Source organism: Nilaparvata lugens, chromosome 13 (genome assembly GCF_014356525.2).
Source record: "Nilaparvata lugens isolate BPH chromosome 13, ASM1435652v1, whole genome shotgun sequence".
Taxonomy (NCBI): Eukaryota; Metazoa; Arthropoda; class Insecta; order Hemiptera; family Delphacidae; genus Nilaparvata; species Nilaparvata lugens.
The window spans coordinates 5,875,633-5,881,632 of record NC_052516.1 but is presented as its reverse complement, the minus strand read 5'-3'; positions in this window follow the sequence as shown (position 1 = coordinate 5,881,632).

Here is a 6,000-nt window from a genome sequence, read left to right as displayed (position 1 = left end):
ATTAATTGAATTATAATGCTTAGTAATTCAATTTATTGAAAATTTATGTGACTGCTTGAAGGGGGTTTATCTTATGTAAGCATTGAAATGACTATAATCAAGGCACATAATGGCAAGGCAACGCTGTTCTCCACTGCAATTATAACGTGGGCCTCACTATGAGCGTTACCAACTTAATTTTGATTTTGCTGCACTGGTGCTCAATATAACCTACTAACTATTTTGCATTGTCATGTTGCAAATCTGGAGTACGCAAAGTACTCACTTTGCGCACTAGTGCGGAAAAGTGATTCTTTGCGGCCTGCAATCAGTGCAGAAATGGTCACTTTTCAAGGTATCTGTAGGAAAAAGGGTTTTGAGAAATTCTCAGTGATTTGTTTCAATACTCCAAGGGATCTCCGTCCTTATTATATATATATATTCCTCCATCATCAACCGAATTTGTGAGAGCTAATTAATTTAGAAAATCATCCTTCAATTCAACTACAATCAAGATTATTAATTTCCATAACTACAACAATATTCTATTCATGATCACAAAGTCATAGGAATTGACTCCATGAAAACAAAGCAGGAGGATACTAAATCGATACTGAAACACATGACTCTCTTTCCGACACTCTCACACGTTCTCTCATTCTTTATACCACACACACTCTCTCACTCACCTCTCACAAACTTCCTCTTCCTCTCTCATATCCAACCTTATCTCTTCCTACAGAATTTATGAGTTAGTTAAAGTGAACTTCAGTGAACTGTTTTACAATAGTTATTCTTTCTGTGACAATTTGAAGACATTTGGAAAGAAGTATTTTCCGTGTTGAAGTGAATTTGATCAACAATAAAATGGACATGGATGTGGAAATGTGCTCCAAGAGTGATATTAGGACTGATGTTTCTCTAAAAAATAATTCACTGGAGACGTCTCCTCAAATTTCAAAAGGTAGGATGAAAAATTTGATTTATTTACTTCATAGTTTGGTGAATAACCATGATGTTGAAAACATTCTTAATGAATCTTCCCTCTCATATTACATCATTTCAACAAGATTCCAGTATTTTTATCAGACTCTCTTATTCTTGTTGTTGTTGTTCTTCTTCTTCTTCTTCTTCTTCTTCTTCTTCTTCTTCTTCTTCTTCTTCTTCTTCTTCTTCTTCTTCTTCTTCTTCTTCTTCTTCTTCTTCTTCCTCTTCCTCTTCTTCCTCTTCTTCTTCTTCTTCTTTCGTCTGCCATTGGCCTAGACAAGCCACTAAGCCACTCCCACAATAATTGACTAGTAATGGATGGACCGCTATTGCTGTGTCGTTTGAAAGAGCCAATGACAGGCGTTCATTTTGTGATCGGATAAGATAGGTCATCTACCAATCATATAGCTAGGAATCAACCAATCATATCGCTAGCCCATTCCTGTAGATTATGCTTCTATGTTCATCTGGTCTAAATTACTGGATATTGTAAACTATTGTTTGACAACTGAATTTGGAACTCCATTTTAGTACAATATGTGGCGTTGTGACAATCTCAGGTTTTTCTTATTTATTGATTGATTCATACAATATACGTCCATCATCAAAACGATATGAAGAGGAAAAATAAGGTAACCTTGTGCTATTCCTCTACCAAATTCAGATAAGGTAAAACCTAGTCCAAAATTAGTTTTAATTTTTCTGCTCAAAATTTTCAAGTTTATTTCAATATTATTGAAACTTTCGGATTTTCCAGTGTTATTTCCGGCTCTTATCAACCCTTCGAAATTCAAAATTCATCAGTCATATCTCGAATACGTATTCTCTGAGTGTTAATCTTTGGTGAAAACAGAAATTTTAAACTTAACCTCACTTTGGACTATTTATGTGCCAAAATCAAGGAATTTAAGAAGTTTTGGGCAATTGCCTGTTTCTCTTTCCAAATATCGTGTTTGTGACTGTTCTAATAAAAAATAAATAAATAAATAAAATAGCTTAAATCTTGTTATTATTATTAGCGTATGGCTTTGAATGGTTAACCCAAGGGTAGTTCCAGCTCGCCGGATATAGTAAATAAAATCTTGTAAATTCAGTAATCTTGAATCTTGTAATAGTTAACTTCACAAAACTTTCAGTCTTTTATTATTTGTTCACATTGTTTTGAGCTGTGGATTCGAAAAATGAGAATATTCATTGATTGTCTTCTTCATCACATCAAAATCAAACTCCTCCACTGCTACATTTTCTCAATACTCTTCTATGGGATGGAGTCATTGACATTGACCAAGTCAACTGAAAAAAGACTCGAGGCTTTTGAGATGTGGCTGTATAGAAGAGTGTTGAGAATTACATGGATGGACAGAGTGACCAACAAAGCTGTATTGGAGCGAATGGATAAGGATTTGGAAGTGATGAACATCATCAAGAGCAGGAAGCTTGCATATTTTGGCCATATAATGCGTAATGAAGTAAAATACGGCCTGCTGAAATCCGTTCTCCAAGGAAAGATCTATGGCAGAAGAGGACCAGGAAGAAGGAGAATATCATGGCTGAAAAACCTGCGTACCTGGTTCTCTAAAACTACAACAGAACTTTTCAGGATGGCTGTAAATAAGATAACCATAGTCAGGCTGATCGCCATTATTCGGAACGAATAGGCACTAGCAGAAGAAGATCTTCTTCATGAATTTTGAATAGTATTTTGTGCCGTTATGTGTAAGTAATGATAAGTCTATAAATCATTCCATCTACTGACCAACTTTGAGCAGTCAGCATAGGTTCAATGATAAACTCTTAATGAATAAGGATAAGGATAAGTTGATGAAGGAATGATGAGAGTTTGAAGAGAAACTCATCATAAAAATCTGGTGTGGCGCACTCACACAACTTTCCTTGCCATTAAGAAAATTGATCACCTGACGCTAGTGTACTCGCGCATCTCAAGTCTACTATTCAAAGATATGAGACAGCTGGTGATAGGTCAATAGCGCTGGAAGCACGCTATATCTGCTATCTCTTCGTAGTGAATGATTTAATAGAACCAACAGTTGCCAACAGTATGCAATTTAATAATCACATTTTCTCGGATTTCAAGCTTATTTTCAACTAGGTGGAAATGTTACTGGACATTAATTGCAGAGATTTTCATGCTCAATCTTTTCCACTTGAAAGTTTCTGTTTAATTTGTATATGAAGGCTGATAATTGAGAATCTAAAATCAAACTTTGCATAGATGGGGCAAAGCTCCTGAAGTTTTTACAGATATAGGACTTGTTGCAGTTGATAGAGCTTATCAATGACTATTCCACGTTTAAATTTGATCAAAATCGTTGGGGCCGTTTTTGATAAAATCGCGAAAAACCCTGTTTTTGACAACATTTTCGCCATTTTAGCCGCCATCTTGGATTGCATTTGATCGAAATTGTTCGTGTCGCATCCTTATAGTGTAAGGACCTTACGTTCCAAATTTCAAGTCATTCCGTTAACTGGGAGATGAGATATCGTGTACACAGACGCACATACACTCATACACACACACACACACACACACATACATACAGACCAATACCCAAAAATCACTTTTTCGGACTCAGGAGACCTTGAAACGTATAGAAATTTAGAAATTGGGGTACCTTAATTTTTTTTGGAAAGCAATACTCTCCTTACCTATGGTAATAGGGCAAGGAAAGTAAAAATTCACTATATTTATTTTTTTTATTCATATCCACCGAATTTTTTCAATTTGATATAAAGAAGCTTATATTTTTTCCTCCAGCACTACATGTGATAGACATGACTATTCTTCTAGAAATCAACTAATTCTAAATTATGTAACATTTAAAGATCCTCTGCTATGCCAGAAACTAATGGATTGAGGAACTGTGTGTTCTTTACAGAAATATGATGAGAAACTACTAGAAATATTCAGGAAAAAACTAAAAATGTTGAGAAAGTAATACAGTAACATTCTGGAATGTGCCACTTCTTGAAACAATAATGTGATGGCAAGAAAGTGACGTAGATAATACTAGTAGAGAACGAGAGTACTCTCCTTCTTCTTCTTCTTCTTCTTCTTCTTCTTCTTCTTCTTCTTCTTCTTCTTCTCTTCTTCTTCTTCTTCTCTTCTTCTTCTTCTTCTTCTTCTCCTTCTTCTTCTTCTTCTTCATCTTCTTCTTATTATCATCCTCCTTCTTCTTCTCCTCCTTCATGTTCTCTAACTTCTCAATCATCTTCATCCTCTTCTCCCAATCTCCTTCTTCTTCTCTTCCTCCATGTTCTCTAACTTCTCAATCATCTTCATCCTCTTCTCCCAATATTCTCCACCTTCTTCTTCTTCTTCTTCTTCTCTCTTCTTTTCTCCTTCTTCTTCTACCTCTTCTCATACTTCTTCTTCTTCCTTCTCTTCTTCTAAGAGTTATGATAGTATTGAGAGTGAAGTTCTGAGACGGCCAAAAAACCAACGAGAGAGTCTGTTAGTTCAGGAGAGTGTGCAAGATTCTAAAATAGAACTCGGAAAGTGTTCGAACTCCGGTAATCTGACATCAGGTGTTGCTGCTCATTCTCCCCCGCTCTCTCCCACTCACTCACTCTCATCATCTCTCATTTGGTAGAGAGTTAGTGGGGAGGATATTTTTAATATTCTTTCCGAAGAATGGACATTGATATGTCCAAAGCTCCGCCAATTTATGTAGATGCATAACAATTTAATATCTATAGTTATTATATTACAAATTACTTTTTCATATCATATACAGTTCAATAATTATTTTCTTAGTCTATATTATGTAAATTCATCTATAATTTTGCTGTATTGTAAGTTATTGTATATAATTGTATAAGCCAGTATATTGTAATCTACATAAATAAAGTACTCAATCAATCAATCAATCAATCCCCTTTCTCTCTCTCATATGCTCTCTTCTCTCACACACACATTCTCTTCATTCTTCTTTTTCACCCTCTTTTTTCAAACCACCAGTAGGTACTCATGTGGTATTTCCCCTTCTTCATTGTTATTTCAGTAATATTTATAACATCTTCATCCACTTATTTTTCTCCCATTCTTTTTGCTATCAATTGTACCAATCTATCATTATTTTATATACCCTTATTTTCCATTCCACACGTCCTGTCTATGATTTGTTGAGAAATATTCTTGTTATCATCCATATTTTTCGTCCTTTCTATTATGTATTGTTTTCTTCAGGTGTTTATCTTCTTGACTCTCTTTCACTCTTCTTCCTCTCTCTCTCTCTGTCTCACTCCTCTCTTCCCATCTTTTTCTCTTTCTCTCTCTTGGTTGTGTGTCAGAAAAGACTTGGAGTCCTAACTCCGCCCTCAATGAAAGCAATCAATCAATCTTTCTATCTCACTCACTCACTCTCACTCTTCTCTCTCTATCCCTTCGTTCTCTACTTCTCTCTCTGTATTATCCATCTTTTTCTCTTGAGTATTATTCTTTCTTCGAACATTCTGTACACTTTTTCTCAACTCTTTCCATTCTATCTCGGACTTTCTCTCTCTCATTTAGAGTCTCTTTTTCCTGAGTTGTGACAGAGATTGGATTGTTTTCGAGTTGTTAAAATTCAGGGTAGGAGATCGGAATGTTTTGTTGACGTGCAATGGAGTGAGACAAAGAGATGAATAGATGATGAGATAGAAAGAAATGAAGGAGAGGTTGACCTAACAAGTGTTGTGCTATAATATGAGACCTTTCACCACAATAAAGAGTGAGTTATTTACTGAAACATAAAATCTCACCTCCATTCACAGATCAGAGAAATCACTCATCTTCATCAAATGCTTCCAACTTAGTAATGCTTCTAAGAATAGTAGTGAATTCCGCCAATGTAATCACATATTATTTGTTCCTCTCGTCAGGTGTTATCATTCCTGAGAGTTTAAGCGATTTTAATTTTTACCATGTCTGCAGGTTTCTAAGGAGGGTATTTGGCTGCACTAGAGTTGATAGAATAAGAAACACTGATATAAGACAGGGTTTATTGGTTGCTCCTCTACATGAAAGAATTATTC